General features: G+C 44.1%; 1 long non-coding RNA gene across 3 annotated transcripts in view; it reads right to left on the reverse strand.

Annotated features, from left to right (window-relative positions):
• The window catches only part of LOC149863119 (uncharacterized), a 104,356-nt gene that overhangs the window by 60,355 nt on the left and 24,325 nt on the right, over positions 1 to 19,676 (reverse strand). For 2 of the 3 annotated variants that reach the window (XR_016443243.1, XR_016443241.1), the window contains exon 2: positions 6,325 to 6,481. This is a non-coding gene — a long non-coding RNA (uncharacterized LOC149863119). Of the gene's footprint in view, positions 1 to 6,324; positions 6,482 to 19,420; positions 19,489 to 19,676 lie in introns of all 3 variants that reach the window. The other variant, XR_016443242.1, reaches the window with a different exon arrangement.

The raw sequence follows: 19,676 nt of genomic DNA on the forward strand, positions 1-19,676 counted from the left end.
TTTCTCCCTTGCCACAGGACAGGAGGCTAGGGATTTAAATTGTAGCAAAGCAGATTTTGATTAATCCTCAGAAAAAAAATCTCCCTGTTTGATCAGTAGGACAATGGAACGAGCTGCTTAGGGTAGTCGTGACATTTCCTTCTTCGGAGGTTTAGGAAGAGGACAGCTACATTTGCGCAGGGGTTTGGACTAGCGGTCACTTCTAACCATTTGATTATAGGATATGTTTAGGATATGATCTGCAATTGGTTACCGATTAGATGTAAAAATTAGGCAACATTTGGTATCCAATTATTAACAGCTTGCAGTTGATTTCAGTCCTTTCATGCCCACTTCCCAGGTGTTAGCACCAACACCCAGAATCTGTCTCCAGCTTTAAAGGGCATCTTGAATCTAAATCTACAAACTTGTCTACAAAGGGTCTGAACAATAACTCCATGCCTACATGCTTCTTCAGGTTCAGCTCCTCAAAATTCAATTCCAGATCTGAAGAGAAAGGCAGGATAGTCCACTGGGAAACCTGGCTTCAAGCCCAGCTCTGCCAAAGACTTCCTGTGTCTCAAATTGCACAGACAAAAATCCCTATACGTTGGTTTCCCGTACCTTTAAAATACAGAGAACAACATTTCTATACCCCATTGGGGGATGTGAAACTAAAAGTGCTAAAATATTGTAAGGTACTGCCATACTACTTTAATAAGAGATATCTATTGTATATCTAAGCTTTTGCACCTTGGGCCTATCTTTGATTTGAAATGAAACCTCAACATACACACTTAGATAAGACATGATATCAGGCTTCACAGCAAAAATTATAAGGACATGAAATAACCGTGCTAGCACTTTTGTTCTCCTGGACTATTAGTAAAGCCTCTGTAAAAATCTTCAGGGATTCAGGACCTGAGTCAGATGTAGGGCAGAGCAGAGTGGATTACAGTTTGTGCAAAATCAGCAAGGGCATTTTCATGCAGAGCAATTACACTTTCATGCTCTTTACTGAACATGCACATCGAATAACTGATTTTCTCATACACACTGGAACAGCTTGCAAAGGGACATTTTTGAATCTCCACTGATAACTCTTTTAAAAATATATTTGAATCTTGATTGAAAGACATGCAGTAGCTCAATAAGACAACTGAACTGTCCTGGGGGAGATGGAATTGAACATAATGCTGATGGGCTTTCCAGCCTGTTAGTAGATAGCCCTGGAGCCTTGTAGCGCTGTTCCCTGAACGAACTTTGTAATCCAGTATTTATTAATGGAATTTCTATTTGCTGCTCCCTACTAGTAAAATATTTCCTGCTGAAAAGAAGTGTTGAGATGAAGTGGCCTTAGAGCACCCTGGGCCCAGAGAAGGAATCCAAGGACAGGCCCACTGAAGTGTATGGAAAAAAATGTGCATGCAATGAGGAAAGTTAGATGGAAAGAAATATTGAAAAGGGGGAATGGCATTTCCACCACTCAATGGCATGTCCTAGATATACCCATATCCTGAGGAACGAAGGAACGGAGACTGAACTGCTATAGAGGCTTAATCCTATGTGGCTCTCCTCAGCAACAGAAGCAGCTCTGAAGTGTCAGACCAACCTGAAATGTCCCATTACTCATCACCCATGCAGCATTATTGCAACTGCAGTTTTAAATCAGTGAGCAGACAATGATTACCAAAGCAGTCATGAATGAATGGGCCTTTCTATTCAGAAATCAAAGAAAGGGCGATTGCAAGTGCTGGAACAGGTGGTTAATATAACATGACCCAAAGTACAAAAAAACACCTGACCCTCTGTAAATGGTAGAGGTAGAGCTCACTGCATTTGCAGTATCCACATCACCTCCAGCCCAGGAGTTGGACCATCTTATTTAGAATAATTTTAACATACCAGAAAGAAAAGTGGTAGATCTTGGAGAATGCTAGCACAGGGTAGCAAGTTACAGGGAAATTCCCCAATTATCTAGAAAGCAGGACAAAAGAAGTGTGTGGGAGTCTTCTGGGGGCAAGGCACAACCCCCATCTGGAGGGGGAAAACCCCAATACTTAAGATATGAGAACTGAGGTCTAAATGTTATCTAAAATTATGCTGAGTGGCAGCAACAGACACATATTACCACTGACCCATGGCTTTCTGTTGGCTCTTACTGATCATGAAGTGATTAATCTTCACATTAGCAGGCCACATATAAACTAGTGAGTACTGCCTGGCGATCTTGCTATAACTTGCAGCCTGCAGAGGTCAGTGCCATCACCAGAGGTCCAAATGAAAGCAGATTAGGGCTGCTTTAATGTGTACATCCCCACTGTTAATTTGCTCACTAGGAGAGCAGGCAATGCCAAAGGCATCTGCCTTGCCTGTTCCCTCACAGGAAGCAATTTGTTTTGGCTTGCTCAAGTCCTTAGCGGCAGCTCGCTGTCATCAATTCCTACCAGGGATTCTGTCTGCAGATTTCATAGGGCCCGGTGAACAGTCCTGATGGGACATAAGGATTAATGGGCATAACCTGAGATCTTTAGGGAATAAAAATAGGGCAACCTGGTTCTTTTTTCTTGATTTATCCATCAGAAAGTGACACAAACTTGACACATTTTTAAAATGCCACCCATAAACTCTACAAATCAGAGCTGGAGTGGCAGATACCCCAAAGCTAGTTCTGAGCCCGTGCGTAGACGAAATGAGAGGCGTGTGTGCACAACACCTTAAAGCGGGCTAAATGCTTTTGCACCACTTTAATGGTGTTGGTGTTTGCACACCTCAGCAGTGTATTGCATGTTAATTGCAGCCGCTGTAGGAAATTCAGCGGCATAGTGCACCTTAAATAACTTCTTTTTTGGAGTTTTAGTTTGCCGCCCCTACAGCTGCAGAGCAAAGCCCCGGGCTTCATGCAGCTCCGCGGCTCTGCAGGCAGCCTGGCAGTAGTCCGGAAAAGCAGGCTTTGCCCAAGAAAAGTAATGAGCCTGATCTTTATTTTTCCCCCCCTGGAGCCTGCCTGAGCTGTGCTTCCCTCCGTAGCTGCGGTGCCCCCAGGACTGCCTGAGCCAGGTGCTTGCAGGCGGGGGCCGCTGCTACCGCAGAGGGAAGCACCAACTCCCCCCCTCGCCCTGCAGCCCAGGGACCGCTCCACCCACCAGCACCTCGTCCTTGCCTCCACACCAGAGAGGGTGTGTGCATGCCATGGGGGTTTACTCAGCCCTAAATTGAAGCACTATTTTTTAAAACCCATCGTTTCAATTTAGGGCCCCTGTTTTGTCTACACATGCCCTGAGCACTGAGTGATAAAAGGCTGCAAAATTTGGATATCCAATTCCACTCATAATGGTTGTGCTTGGAAAGGGGCTTCTTTAAAAAAAGAAAAAAAAGGAAGAGAAGAAGAAGAAGAAGTATGGAGGTAGCATGTCCAGAGGTGTCGTGAAACTCCAGCCGTCTCCAACTTTCAGTCTGTGTCCTCCAAATTCTTACATGCCCTAGAGTTGAGAATTTGCCATTATGCCTGGCATGTTAGGTGACCTGTCCTTCAGTTTACAGATGGGAAGACAGAGCTTTAGCTTTTACACGCCAGAAGAAGTACAATGTAATATAGTCTTTGGGACAGATAAGTCAAAGTTGCATTTGGGGAAATGTAGAAAAATGTGTCTTTGTAGAATTGACTGTACTATCTAACAAGACCTATAGAGCAGGATTATACTCTATGGCTTACAAGAGTATTGATCTGTGTGTACTCCTCAGTGGTGCTACATTCATTTTAACATTGATCTCCGTTTCATTACACCACTGTATCATGCACTCTGAGTGTGATCTCGGTGCCCCTCTATAAAACCTAAGTGTCTTCTGTTCCTGTCAAGATATAAGATGCTTTGTGTATCTTACAATTCAAAACAAATCAATTCCAAAGCCTATCTACTCTCACATGCACAAAACTCTCTTAAAATAATACTAAGGGTCTACAGTACTTTAAACCCTCCAAAGCAAGCTAAATTTGGAAGAGGACCTTGGCAAGTGCTTTTTTGCTAGAAAGGTTTTTTCTTTTTACCCTTCTGCATTGTTTGTGTTACCTTTCAGAGAAACTTGAAAATACCATTTCTTTCCCTAACAGTTCCGTTCTTTTCCATTTGGAAAGCATTGATTTTTGTTCCCCCTGTGATTCTTATGCAGCACAAGTAAACAGGGCTCTGCTTAATATATGTCCGAGTCTGTGTAATGCCATCAAATTCACTATAGCTCTGGGAGGCCCCTCCGTTGGCTGCTAGCACTGCTGCAGCAAAGTACAAAATATTGTGGATCTGGCTCAGAATGTCTGTTGGTTCTGCTTATTTGATCATATGTGCATTAATATTCAAGCCAGCGGATTGGACACCAGGAATTTCTAGCTTTTAATCTCAGTTGGAGCAACATGTCATTATTTAAGGTTGTTAACATTTATATTTGTGTGCCAAATCACGGAACAGAGAGATAGTCACTCAAATGGCATGCGATCTGGGGGACATCCCCTAACTTCCCTGGTCCACATTTTAGCTTCACTATACTGGTACAAACATAGAAAACAATTTGTTATACTCTGTGCTTGCTGGGGTGGGAAAGCTATTCTATTCACATAAAGAGCCAATACAAAATAGCTCTATAGTCACACACTTGCCATCTCACAGCACTTTCTCTATGACTTCCCCACACAGAAAAGCCCTGTGCACCAGTTTTCCCAGGATTGAAAATGGGGACCATATTTGCCTACCTCCCAGGGCTGTTTGTATGCAGTGCTCTCTCCATGCTAAATGTTATTACCTACATATTTTTAGCAGAGGTAAGTGAATTAACTTGGAGGGCACACAATTCTTTAATCCTCCTCCTGCTTCTCCATCATTTAGCTCTATGAATTGCCTCCCACTCCCCTCTACAGGTCTCCTGCCCTTCCCATCATTGCTTCTGTCGTTAGTCTCCCTGCCCCACCAATGCAAGGCATATTTTATTGATGCATTTCAGCAACAGAAGACTGCATTGCAGACTTGACCTAGTACCCACCAATGTAAACAGCAGCCTATTTGTCGACCTTGATGGGCAATGGACCAGGCACTAAATGCAACTGCACATTTCACATGTCCTTATGACAAGTCTTAAGGAAGTCTTTCCACAACTTTTATCCAGCCTGAGAGTTACTTACCAAGCTGATGCCGTATGATTGAACACCAGAGTGTCACAGGATGATTTTGTGAGTCATGACAGCTATAGTCATTGGCACAATGCTCTGCATCATTAAAAAATGTGGTTTCACTTAAGATGACTATTTGACTAAAGCAGCTAATTAGGGCAATAACAGAAGAGTGGCATGTATGCACCAAGTTGAACAACAACTCATCACTTTTCCAGGTCTCAAATGACAATTCTTTCAAGGGCTTTGTTTAAGTATTCCAGGTTGCTTGCAGAGACTTCGGTTCTTCCATTTATTTTGCTCTGGTTTTCTACATGCAGCTGATTGCACACAGTTGAAGCTGACAGGCTAGCAGTCAGTGAGACCTCGCTGTTACAAGAGTTGCATGTAAAAGAGATCATTGTGCATGTAGACAGGCAGATACTTAATACAGAGAGCATCATCCAGGGGGATGCAGGGATTTGTAATCCCATGGGACCAATAATGATGTCACCCTCCCTTCTTAAATTTCTAAAGACTTGGCTTACCCCCCTGCAGTGGCATAACAGGCAGGGTTTGAGTTCTGGGCAAATGCTAAGAGAGAGCGGGGGCGAGAGGATGCGGTTCCTAGAGCAGGGACAGGGGGAAGCACAGGAGTCTGTGCACCGGCTGCTGCAAGAGCAATACCCTGGGGTCACTCTTGCTGCTGGGGCACAGACTCTGTGGGCATGGTGGATGATTTTGGCACCCCTCCTACATTGGCACCTGGGGCTGATGTCCCCCCTCTCTCACCTCTAATTATGCTACTGCATCCTAACACCTAGGGTTTTAGGTCTGTGTTGTGTCAGGGTTCACGGTAATCTTATGTAGAGTGTAGATTATGGTTTGTATGGGATGGTTTAGATAGGGATGATCCTGCTTCAGGCACGGGGTTGGACTAGATGACCTCTAGAGATCTCTTCCAGCCCTACTTCCCTATGATTTTATGATAATGGCCACCTGGGAAACAGAAGTCATACCATTTTGCTCCAAAAACAGAGGTCTGTAGCACCGAAGCAAAGGAGAAATTCAAGCTTTTCCTAATGATCTTTAAAAAATGTTTAAGCAGGATCATGCAGGGATCTTAGTTCTGGTTTGTCATCACTGGATTTGGCACCTGTCCTATTCGGTAGGTTTAGAAATTACGAAGGGAAGTCGTGCTTGCCTACCTCATGCCCATACTGTTTCTGGGTCCTCACTCTGCTGGTAGGCTACTGGTCTTCCCTTCTCTCCTCTTGGTCCCCTAATGATGAGGCCAAGGACGAACAGTCTTTTCACGGAGGGCGCAGGAAATTGGTTTTTCTCTTTCCATTATTAATCAAGCATCTGACAAAAGGAAAAAGAGCACATTATTTAAAATGTAGAAACAGCAATATCAACAGAAATGCCCACAATGCCTTGCCTCTTACATGGTACAAGGGATACAAGTCTCACTAATGTTTCCATTTATAGCCTAGGCGCTTTGTGGAACAACTAGTAGCATGTTTCTCTGCAGATAAAGAGAAAACACGGAATTAATCATCAGAATCAGCTCATTATTAAGGTACGGGTAATTAAGGTAATTCTACTGAAATTGGCTACAGAAACAAAGTAACCCAGTGATGAAGCACGCATGCACTGAGGAATAGGTATTTTAGACTGAAGGGGAGAAGAAAGAACAAAGGTAAAACCAACGAGAGTATTTCTCTGTCTGCCGCAGCCACCCTGATATCGAACAGAAGCAGACAAGAGCTCACTAAATGCAGAACGTGCGTATCCCCTTAGCTGGCTGCATGCATCCTCAACTGGCTGCGGGCCTGCTAGCGTTCTTAAAGACTGGAGCAGCGTCCTCCAGTGCAGAGCGTCCTCAAGACTATCTGCTGCCTCCCTAGTCACTGTCTTTTTCAGGCTTTAAAAAAAAAAACCAAAAAAAAAACCCCCGTCTTGAAGTTTTACTCTCTCTACATTGGTTGTCATAGCAATGGAGCTAGAAACTGTTATTTAAAATGGTCTCCTAATGCTGGGGAAATAGCATAGACGAGGCTCAAAGCAACTGAATGTACTGTAAAGATGTTCCTCCATTTCCTTCAGACTTGAGAGTGCTGTGGTATATTTTGCTAGGGAAGTACAGCATGCAGCCCTTTTCCCTCTTTAGACTCCCCCCCGCCCCCGCTTTCTTGTATTTTGGGCTGTCTTGTCAGTCCCCGCTATGTTTATTTCCTTCTAGTGACCCTCTGCACTTCTGCCACCTGATTTGGATATGGTAACTCATTCCACAATGAAAAATATAAGAAAAAATAATCATTTTAGTTTCATCACGATTGTTTGCTGGATGCTGGACAGCTATGTGCTGAAGTTGGGATTCATTTTTAAATATAGTCAACCCAAAGCTCCATTTTTGGTGGGTAAACCAAAAATACTGGCTATTTGATAAGTCCTGATATTGCTTGCTTCCAAATTCAATTACATTTCCTCTTCATGCTCCCCAAATCCTCCCCAGAGGTCTCCTCTCTCCCCACATTTCCCTGGAGCATCAATGTGAAGATGGCCAGCTTGACTTCCCATTTTTGTATGCAGTCTTCCAGTTTTTCCATTCAACATTCAATGCAACATATATTCATTCAGGAAAGATGCAGAAGACATAAATAGCAGCACACAAAGAAGAGGGATCTGCCAGAAGCTGCTGGTAGTCAGTGGGGTCATCTAAAGCACCCATCTACCCTAGTACAACTGGGAGGGGGGAGGAATGACTACATGCTATGTGGTCAAGGGGTCCTTACATAACATCCAATGAGTCCTGAAGCCACAAAGATGTTTTATATTCCTATACATGCATGTGTGCGCACAACAGGACTATATCTTTCTCCTGGAGTCACCCATTGAGTCGCACAGATCCATGACTGGCTTTCATCACTAACAAATAAAGGAAGCAACAAGTAACTTTTTACTAAAACAGTATTGCTCTACTTTACTAGAATAATCTCTGCCTTTGCTTCCTATCTTCTTCTTGGGTTGTGATGCCAGATATCCCTTCAGATAAAGCAATGTCTTAACAGTTATTATTATAATCATTTCCAGTCAAGAATGACTAACTGTAGCTAAGTTTCCCTTGATGGACATATTGATCTAATGCGCATTAACGATTAATGACAAGTGCAATTCAAATCTAGTGCTGGTGTTTGGAATATGTTTGACTGCATTCCACCCCACCATCAATCAAATAAATTATTCACAAAGAGAATGTAGATTAAAAGGAAGGGACCAGGGGAAAATGGAGGTAAGCTGACAGAGTAAGATGTGTAGTTTAGCAATTTTATAGTTTCACACAAAGTTTACAAAATACCAAATGGTAAAAAGAAAGTAAATGCAGAGTTATTATTCTCTCGCTCTCTCAAAATACTAGAACTAAGGAAAATGAAATAAAAGGATTAGGCTGTATTATTAAGGAGCCTGAATAAACTCCAGCACAGTTTGTGCTAGAGCCAGCTGCTTCCCAGATGCAGCATCTTCACGTATGGCAGGGACCATAGGAATTTGAGCTGGGGCAGAGCAGCCACAGCCTGGCAGTGAACATGGTGGGTCAGCCCTGGGCTCCAGGTGGAGGCATTGGGCAGCGGAGGAGCTGGCTGGGGCATGGGTGTGCTATAGTGCAGACAGGCAGCCCCCGCCCCAGCACCCTCATGCCCCAGCCAGCCCTGGTCACAGTTTCCACATGCATTTTGGTGGATGTAATTACTCCACTGTAAGATAGTCCCAGACCGTACTATCCTACATTGGAGTTAAGTAATTTACTGCACCCTAATATGGGTGCACATGTAGACTATGATACTTTACTGCAGAGCTAGTCAACCCAGCAGGAAAGTGCATGTGTAAATGCACCCAGTATGTAATAAACTTGTGGATCTCATTGCCACAAAATGCTGTGAGAAATGATCATTTCACTGGGTTCAAAAGGGAATTGGACAAATTCATGGAAGAAAAGTCCTCAAAACATAGAGAACATGGTGGGGGCAAGGGCAGTCTCCGAATCAGAATTTCCTAAAACTCTGAATGCTGGAAGTTGCTGGGCTAGATGGACCTATGATGTGACCTAGCACATGGCAATCCCTATGTAAATCCACACAGGATCAGTGTACTCAGTCTGACCTCCTGTATAGTGCAAGCCTTTCAGTCTCACCTGAAGACATTTCTATCCTGAGGACACTAGCATATGTGCCAGCAGAGAGACCAAGAAGTCACTCATGACCAGACCCCTGCAATATCCCCAACGACCAGAAAACTCACACTCCTCACTGCAGAAGAAGGCAAAAACTCTATGGCTCCTGCCAACCATCCTTCTCTGTGGGATGTAAACAAGTAGTAACTCAAGAAGAAATCGCCATCTTTTGACATGAAAAAAATGCTCCTAGAACGCTGTAGCAATACTGTGGATCAGGGTGAGTGTAGGCACTGAGTCAATCCAACAGGGCAGTGCACACTGTGTACCCTTGTGTGCGTGGTATTCCAGGAGTCAGGCAGGCAGGATGTCTTTTATCTTTAGTGCTGCAGGGAGTGGAGCTGGTGTTCACTAAGCATTAAGCAAAAATGAAGAATGTCATTACAGCAGTGCCTACCACTGCCACTATTTTTAATATTGTGTTGGCGTTTTCATTATAAACTCATATTTTCAAGGATTTATAACTCAATCATAAAAATTTGCTGTGGGCTGACTCTTGGCAAGCAGCTCTGCATGCCAAAGAAATGAAGGCGCCCACAGTGTGGGGGAGATGGAACCATAACCTCTCTGTTTATTCCCGTGGGAAAATGATTCTTAAACAAACCAGGTTATGAAAAGGTCTCCTCTGAAAGAAGCTATGTATAATATACCAGAAGGCTGCAAGTGAGAGTGAGGGGACCAGACTACAGTACCCTCCTTCACACCAAATACACCAGGAACTGTCCTGATGACATCAATCACAGGTAACACCAAGCTACTCAGCACAGAATGGGCCCTTTCTGAAACACAGCTTTTTTCTTTTTGTTGGTATGCAACAGACTCTTACAATTCATCATGGAAACCCTAAGCAGCATCTAAGCTTCATACAAATTGGTGTCCACTGTCACAACCAAATAAGTCAAAGTCTCTATCCCAAAATATTTCAATTCCCTGAACCTATGCTGAAGTCTACCAGAATAGATCATAATATAGCATTAGAGTACAAGATGACCAGGGATCCAAGTTTTCTGTTTCCTGTGAAAAAATTTTTTAAAATTGGCATTTTCCCGTTCAACTGATAAAAACATGGATTTTTTTCATTTTAACAGAGAAAGACGCAGATATTCCACTTTTGCAAAGAGCTCTCTGCCAGGCTGGCAGAGTTCTAGCCTGCAAGGGGCTGGGGGGCTCCATGGGCATGTGCGTGCCCATACATGCACATGGTTGCAAGGCAGCCTGGAGACCAGCTTCCACAAGTAAGTCTGGTGAAGGGGGGGAGGAAGGATTGAGGCCCCAGTTGGAAGCGGGGGAGGAAGTTGAGCAGGGTAGAGGCTGGGGCTGGGGCTGCTGCCCAGCCCAGATGGTACATGGGACTTGGGGACCGGGGTCAGAATGTGTGGCTGCAGGGCCCCAGCAAAGAGCAGGATGGGGCAACAGGTGGCTCATCCAGGGAGCAGGGGGCTCTTCACTGCTATGCACGCTCCTGGGGGGAGGTAGGGGGGGCACGTGCCCCCCAGATTTGTGCACAGCCGGGGGTCGATGTGGGCTGCCCACTGCAGGCTCAGGCTCCCAGCCCTGTTGCCTTCCCTCTGGGGCCTCCACAGCCCAGTGGGAGGGACTCAGCATGGCAGGGCAGAGTGGGACTAGGCAGGGAAGGTCCTTGCCACTGCAAGCCCCATGCCACCCTGGAAAAGTGCCCTCTGTCCACCCGGAAGCAGCAGGGGTGGCAGCACAGAGTTGTGCCGCTCACTGCTGCTGGGCAGGCAGAGGGCAGCTCGCCAGGGTGGTACAGGGCTTGCAGCTGCAAAGAGTTTCCCTGCCTAGTCCCACTCTGCCCTGCCATGCTGAGTCCCACCTGCTGGACTGTGGAGGTCCCAGGGGGGTGGGGAGCCTGAGTGCACAGAGGGCAGCCTTTATCCACCCCGATCCTGGGCTCTGCTCTGGCCGTGCCACCCATGGGGGAAGGAGAGCTGGGTTCTGTGCTCCACTCTGCCACAGCAGCCAACATCTCCCATGGGCAGCAGCTGGGGCTTGGGTTCAACTGAGGGGAACAGGAAGAGGGGCAGATGGGGCCCCCTTCCAGCATGGCTCTGGGTGAGGGCTGAGGGGCACTGGCAGGGCCAGGGGAGCTGTGGGTGGGAAGTGAGGGGTGATGGCTTGGGCAGGGCACTGACATATTAGGGCTGTTCAGTGCTACAAAGCAGTGGGGGGCAAAGAGGGCCAACTGCAGCTAGAACTGTGTCCTGGTGAGCAAAGGGGGCAGGGGAGCTCTGATTTTCCATGATAAAAATGCAAAATAAAATGCCAAAGTTTATAGGTATTTAGAATTTATTTTATTATAGTAATTAAGTCACTGGTAGGCTTTCAAATGGCTTTAAAATTGTAAGTATGTCAATAAAACATCGTGTTCAACTGATTTTATATATGTATGTCTATATCTCTATATAGAGAATTATCTATTAGGGTTGTGTAAAATGGGCCCTATTCGATTTGGATTTGGCCCAAATAGGGGACAGTGACAGTACGGATCACTGTCCCTGATTTGATTCAGCCGAATCCAAATCTGAAGATTCAATGCCGATTCGGCGAATCAGCGGTTCAGACACAGGCACAGCTGTAAAAGTTTTTCTACATACTTTGAGGTACCAGTGCGGCTCATGATAGCTGTGCTGCTAGGGCACATGGAGCGTCCCACAGGAACATGGAGGGCTCTCCAGCGTGCTCGGCAGTGAACCCGGAAGCAGACCGGAAGTACTTATGGCCCACTTCTGGGTCTGCTAGAGAGGATGATGGGCCCCCCTGCATGCTCCCCAGTGGACCAGAAGTACTGTGCTTCTGATCCACTTCCAGGTCTGCTGCCAAGCATGCTGGGGAGACCCCCACACTTCTGTGGGACACTCCATATGCCACAGCACTGTAGTGTTCAGAGTCCCTGCTACCTACAAGTATGTAGAAAAAACATTTAAAGCTGTATCTACATCTGAATTGCTGAATATGTCTGAATCTTACTGAATCAATTCAGAGGGTCTCATTTTAATCACAGATTTTCGGTTTTTAAATCAGATAATCCACAATATTTATCAGAGAATTTGCGATTTTTAATCAGAGAAAACCAGGATCCCTGGAGATGACATGACAGCCAAGGGGTGAGGAACAGCATTAAATCTATGCACACGAATACATATAGTTGCAATTGAGAATTAGGATGGATTAAGTAGGATCTCTATAGAATACAGATGGAGCAAATCAATAGGAAAGGTGGGCTGTGACTGATTTTGCTAAGAACTATCTGGATAAAACTCTGGTTTTACTACAAGGAGAAACCAGAAGAGTGTAATAGCAGGAAGGTAGAATTCAAGAATGCAGTTTGTCCATTTTCCAGTCCACTTCTAGCACTTTTTGCTCTAATGGCCCGAGTATTACACTAGGTTAACATGATAGAACAGTTTCTTGAAAGCTAACACTAGTTTTGTTAGGCTTGCCTTTCAATTAACAAGTCATTTCTTAGAAGATGAAGCACGTTTCCTTCTAGTTAATTACTGTATATTCTCTCATACAGCACATACCTTTTCCCCCCAAAATCAGCACCCCAAATTAGAGTGCATGTATTAAGTGAAGCTGATTTTCTGCTGTAGATAGAAGTACCTTTGATTGGTGTTCCTCAAAGCAGCAGCTCTAGTATTGCTGCTCAGGCAGCTGAGATTCAGTGGCCCGTTAATGGCCCACTGTTCTTCAATTCAATCATCACTCCTTTTTAATGGTCATTCCACTAATCAAACTAACCTTTCTTAGGGAAATTTTGTTGCCTGCTAGGGCTTCTGGTCTCTTCTCCCATTTCAAAGCTCTTTAGTTGTTTTCAAGATCATAGTCCACCCATAGAGACCAGTCTTTAGTAGCAGCTACAGTTTCAGTTAAGCAGAAAAGGAAGGGTGAGTCAGCTGAAGATGAAGCCCTTTCCCTGTTCTATGCAGGCATAACTCTGGAGAAAAATTTCATCATAATGCCTTTCAAAAACAAGGTGCATATTATATTTGATGGTGTGTTATATGTGAAAAAACATGGTACTCTAGCCCTGCAGTGACGTTGCTATGGCGCCACGTTTTAGTCCTTACTTTTGGAAGGACAAAAGCACAGTGCAGCACAGGTGGTTACTGCGCTGTGCGTGGCTAGATTTTTGCAGCTACGTCACCGTAGCAGAGCGCTGTACCAAGGGAATATGCTGCGATGGCGATGTAGTTGACTATCACATGTAGACCCATATGATTGCTATGTCACTGTAGTGCACCATATGGCAACGTGTAGTTGTGTCCTTTAAGTGTAAAAGGGACTCTTTAAAAGAAACTCTTGTTTAAGAGGAAGAGAAATCTAATTTTGTAAAAATAGTCCAGGGTGTATTTTCTCCCTACCTGTCTGCCTCCTTAAAGATGTAAGTAGAGTCTATAGTCTGATACAGTAGTCATCATGGATTTTTTTTCTTGTTTTAAGTCAGTAAAGAGTATGAAGTCAAAGGCATAAATAGCCTGAGCCCCTGGCAGGGTAACTTGTACAATGGCATTTCTGAATAAACTTACGTGGACTTAAAAAAAAAAAGGAGGGGGGGGGAGTTGACACTGTTAGTTCTTTGTGACATAAAAAAGCCTTCATTTGCATTATAGATGGGCAACCCTAATCTTGTAAGTGCACCTGCTCATGGATGAGACTGTATTATGAAGGCCTCCATGTCCTCAGAGGCTATAGCTCCTGAAGGACAATGATCCAAACCTAAAATAGCCTACATGCAATGCATTTCACTTTATTCTGTCCTGACTTCCAACAGTTTTTTCTCTCTCCCGTATTTTTTATGTATGCCATAACTCTCTTCATCCTCTGCTTGCAAAAATGAATTTTTTTTTTAGGGCAGGGGAGGCCAAAGTAAAACAATCCCTTACATAGTCCATAAAATGATTAAAGAAACTAGATAAAAAAGCAAACGCAGGAAGTAGCACTGCATTCATATTTTGCCAGAGCCAAATGGAACCTGAACCTCTAACAAGCAAAGTTTATCCTTGTCCTACAACAAGTTCCACTGGCATCTGATACATTTTAATGCCAGAAAGAGTTGTTATGATCACCTAGTCCTACATCCTGCATAACAAAACCCATAAAACCTTAGCAAGTAATTTTTATATCGAGCTCATAATTTCTGCTTGAGCTATAACTCAACAATTGATCCTTTTCTTTTCTTTTCTTTTTTTTAAGAGTACTTGGTTGAGTTGCTGGAGGAAGCAGATTGCTCAATGACTTGCACAAGCTCAGTTTAAAGAGGTCAAATGACCTAAAGAGAAGACTGATTTTTAACCCATTCATTTTCCACTGCCGCTGCTATGCTGCCATATTCAACATTACAAGAAGCCTATTCTACATAAGACATGATGAATGGAAATACAGAAGTCAAGTGGTTAATAGTCAAAGGAATGCAGAGGTGTATTACACAGAAGGGGAGAGTCTCCAAGTGAAAAATATATGGCCCCATCACTGGGCATATTTCTGAAGACTACCGAGGTATCAGGTGTAGCTCAATGGAGCTGTATCAACTTGCCCCTCCTGAGGATTTGGGCCTGTCAAAATGCAGTGTGGTGCTGTGAGCAACCAAGTGAAACAACAAACCTTTCCTTCTCAAAAACCATAATTTCTGTGCAAGCTGCTTAAGCAGTTCAATCTCCTACTTGTTTCCTACCCTCTCAAAATGTTTTCCTGATTGGTATGAGAAAATAAGTCTTTAGGGAGGTGAGGAAACAAATAAAACCTAGTGTTTATCTCTCTTTCATACCATAATCCATGAGCTGCCTAACATAGTTCTTACAATTGGCCTTATTAATTTATAAGCTGCTATGATCCTACGTTGTTTTGGTCATTTAGATTTATGATTGGAATAAAATTGCACTCAAGTGAGAGAGGACATTCACCAGCTCCAAGGCTGCATAACGAGAAAGAAGTATTTGCCAGACCATAATTAAGCCTTTTTATTTTTTCTTGGTTTCTTTCTTCTTTCAAGATGTTTTTAATATCAGCACTTCAATTAAGCTTTAATTTTCACAACACAAAACTAAATTAAAAGAAATTTTATGGCGTTGCTCTAGTAGGTAACAGGAGGAGGGAAACTACCTTCTCTGTTTATTCAGCATGTTGCACTCTAAACTTCCCCATTGGCTACGGTCTTTAATCTTCTCTTGTTTTTGCTTTGCAGTAAGTGTGGCTACGTGGTTTTGAGGACTTAGCTACATGGTACACCCACTATGGGAGGCAGCAGTGCCCTCCAGCACATCATACTGCTTCACATGGATGATAGGGCTGTGCGAAATTTCAATGGGTGTTTCATTTTCAAGCTGTTTCAATGAGTTTTGAGCTTGAAACAGCGAAATAGAAATGAAACTAAAGGCTTCAAAACAGCTTCGAAATGAAACAAGGGCGCTTGAAACGTTTCGAGGCCGGCCTTGCTTGCAGCTAGACAGAAACAAGGGAGAGGAAGAAAGGGGGAAGAGAGGGGAAGGGCTGCTCTGATATTGGCATGTGTAGCTGGCCAGTGACTGTGATCCTTCCCTACAGTCCCTTCCAATCCCAGTGCTCCGGGGGAGGGACAGAAAAACAGCATAAATAATACTGTTTGAACTGAGCTTTCTCTCTGCCTTCACACTTACAAGTGACACGAGTTTTGCTCTGAACAGTTTGAAGTGCAGTTTCCCAAAAGCCCCTGCACCTATCTCCTTGGAACCTGACAGGCTTTGTGGCCTCAGCAGGGGCTACCATCTCTGCTTGTTTCACTGAAATCAGGAAAGAAATGACAAAATTATAGGCACTTTCATGATTCCCTATTATAGCCTATGGGTGAAATGGTGAAATGCACTGAAACGGCATCAAAACAAAGAAACAGTTTCAATGAAATGAAATGGAACAGTACTTTGAAACAGCAAAATGAAACACTGTCCCTTCAAAATGGTGAAATGGAAGTTGAAACGACAGGGTGCTGTTTTGCGCAGCCCTAGTAGCTATGTTTGTGCAGCACTTTAGGTGGGCTGGTGAGTACTGCTGAGCCATAATGCCAGTTAACCCCACCCTATAGTAACACCCCTGCCCACAGCTTGCAGTTTGGGAAGCAACCACTGTAGAGTAATGTGGCATGTTCAAGGAAGCCTCAGTAAGTTTCCGGTGTAGATGTGGCTTTAGCGAACTACTTAGCATTGCTTATATTACAATAGCACTTAGAGACGTTCAGTGGGATTGCAGTATTCTAGACCTGTACAAATGCATATGAAGAGAGTCTCTACTCTATGGAGATTAATTACTATTTAAAACAGATGAAACAGAAAATGTGTGGGAAGGAAAACAGGCAGAGAGAGTGATTTGCCAGAGGTCACACAATAGGTCATCAGAAAGTGTGGGAATAAAACTTAGCTCCAACTCATAAGCCAAATGTTTATCTCCCGGTCCACACAACCTCCCAGCTCTGTGTCAGCTAGCAAAGCACTTGACTTGAATGTCATTGTTAATCTTTCCAATAATTTCTGACTGGAGATAATATTTTTTAATCTTAAAAAATTTTCATATTATTTACATAATATGAAAATGGCAGAAGCTAGTTTAATATCAAAATAAAAGTGGGACCTATTCTGACCTCAATAATGTTGGTGTAAATCTGGAATGGTTCCATTAGAACCTAGTCTACTCTATACAGCAGCACATAACAGAAAGCAAATTTAAAAGCTAAGGAGGCAGTCACTATAAAAATCGATTCAGATCGGTAATGAAATATGGACTTCCCCATGCATAGGATGGGCTGTTAAATATCAGCCCAGGTAAAGTAATGACCAAAAACTCACTATTCATATCCTCTTTGGTGGTCACAACATGGTCACAAGGTGTCCCCCATCCTATACACAGCCTCTGGTTTGATTGGTTCAGGTTTTAAATTAGGAGTTTGCAGAACACTAGTTATATGACTAAAATATTACAATTTGATTTTATGTAGTACCCTTCATGCACGCAACCAAAAATATGTTATACACAGCAATCAACTAATCTTCAAAGCATCCCCATAAAGCCAGTAAGTATGTCATCATCTATCCCTTTCATTGCTCAGTAAACTAACGCATAGAAACATTAAGCAAGTTACTAAGATCACAGACTGAGGATCTGCATTGCAGTATGTTAACACAGAACTTTATTTATAAGCAAAGTATCGTTGACTGCATGGGCTTGGGAAAGAGAATCTAGATGAACCACTGGGGCAGTATCTGGGCAGGGAGGAGAGGACAGATATCCCCAGGGCCTTGGTTCTAATTACGAGACTCACTTTCCAAATCAAATAGGCATGTGCCTCTGGTGCTCAAACAAAGAACAAAATGACGTCTCTCATTTTAGGCCACCAAGGGTGCATCGACATGTTGCCATAGGGTGATGTTGCTGTGGCACCACACTTTAGTACTTCCTTTTAGCTTTGGTCTCAGCAAGAGCACTGGCACACCACAGTCAAAGTCTCCAGCCTTGGCTGCACCCAACACCCAGTGCCTGAGAGAAGCTTAGCAACATAATGACACACATAGCAGAAAAGGGCAGAGGGTGGCGGGGTGGGGGAGAGTCAGAAAAGCCCAGAGTATGGAGGCAAATAGGGAAGTGGAAGCCCTGGAGGAAGAGCAAGTAGGAGGGAACAACAAGGGAGGTGTTTTCATTCTTCCCGAGCAATCAGGGCAATCAATTAGTTACCTCAGGTGCCTGTACATGAATGCACAGAGCCTGGGAAATAAGCAGGAAGAATTAGAAGGCCTTGCACTGTCACAGAACTATGATGTAATTAGAATAACAGCGATGTGGTGGGAGCTCGCATGACTGGAGGACTGTCATGGGTGGATATAAACTGTTCAAGAAGGACAGGCAGGGGAAAAGTGGAGCAGGAGTTGCACTTTATGTAGAAGAGCCATATGGTTGCTCAGACTCCAGTATGAAACTGGAGATAGGCCTGTTGAAAGTCTCTGGGTTAAGGTTAGGGGGAAGAGCAACCACAGTGATGTTGTGGTGAGGGTCTGCTATAGACCAGCAAACCAGGAGGATGTGGCGGATGAGGCTTTCTTCAAACAGCTTGTGGAAGTTTCCTATCGCAAGCCCTGGCTCTCATGGGGGACTTCAGTTACCTTGACATCTGCTGAGAGGGCAATAAAGCAATGAGCAGGCAATCCAGGAAGTTTTTGGACAGCGTTGGGGCCAACTTCCTGGTGTAAGTGCTAGAGCAGCCAATTAGGGGTTGTGCTCTTCTTGAGTTGCTGCTCACAAACAGGGATGAATTGGTGGGGAAGGTAGTGGTAGATGGCAACTTGGGCAACTGAGGGAGAGAAGAATCCAGGAGAGCTGGCCATACTTGAAAGAAGCCTTACTGTGAGTGCAGGACCAAACCATCCTGATGCACAGGAAGACTTGCAAATATGGCAGAAGACAAGCTTGTCTTAGCAGGGAACTCTTCAGTAAATGAAGTCGCAAAAAAGAAGCTTCTAAGAAGTGGAAACTTGGACAAATATATAGGGAGGAGTATAAGAACATTGCTTGGGCATGCAGGGATGAAGTCAGGAAGGCCAAAGCATAACTGGAGTTGCAGCAAGGGACATGACAGGTAATAAGAAGGGTTTCTACAAGCATGTTAGTAGCAAGAGGAGAATCAGAGAAAGTGTGGGTTCATTACTGAATGGGGGAGGCAACCTTGTGACAGAGGATGCAGAAAAGGCTGAAGTACTCAGTGCCTTAGTCTTTTTTGCCTCAGCCTTCACAGGCAAGGTCAGCTCCCAGACTACTGCACCAGACAGCGCAGTTTGGGGAGGAGGTGAGCAGCCAATAGTGATGAAAGACCAGGTTAGGGCCTATTTAGAAAAGTTGGACATATACAAATCCATGGGGCTGGATGAGGTACACCCAAGAGTGCTGAGGGAGTTGGCTGATGAGATTGCAGAGCCCTGGGCCATCATCTTTAAAAACTCATGGTAATCAGGAGTCCAAGATGACTGAAAAAGGGCAAACATAGTGCCCATATTTAAGAAAGGGGAAAAGGAGGATCCAAGAATACTACAGACCAATCCGCTTCACTTCTGTCCCTGGAATATTCATGGAGATGATCCTCAAGGAATCCATCTCGAAGCACCTGGAGGAGAAAAAGGTGATTAGGGATAGTCATGATGGATTCACCAAGGGCAAGTCATGCCTGACCAATCTGATTGCCTTCTATGATGAGATGACTGGCTCTGTGGATGGGGGGAGACCTTGATTTTAGCAAGGCTTTTGATACAACATTCTCACAGGCAAGCTAAGGGAGTATAGGCTGAATGGACT

This window comes from Crocodylus siamensis, chromosome 6 (assembly GCF_052110815.1).
Source record: "Crocodylus siamensis isolate JL-2025a chromosome 6, ASM5211081v1, whole genome shotgun sequence".
Classification (NCBI taxonomy): domain Eukaryota; kingdom Metazoa; phylum Chordata; order Crocodylia; family Crocodylidae; genus Crocodylus; species Crocodylus siamensis.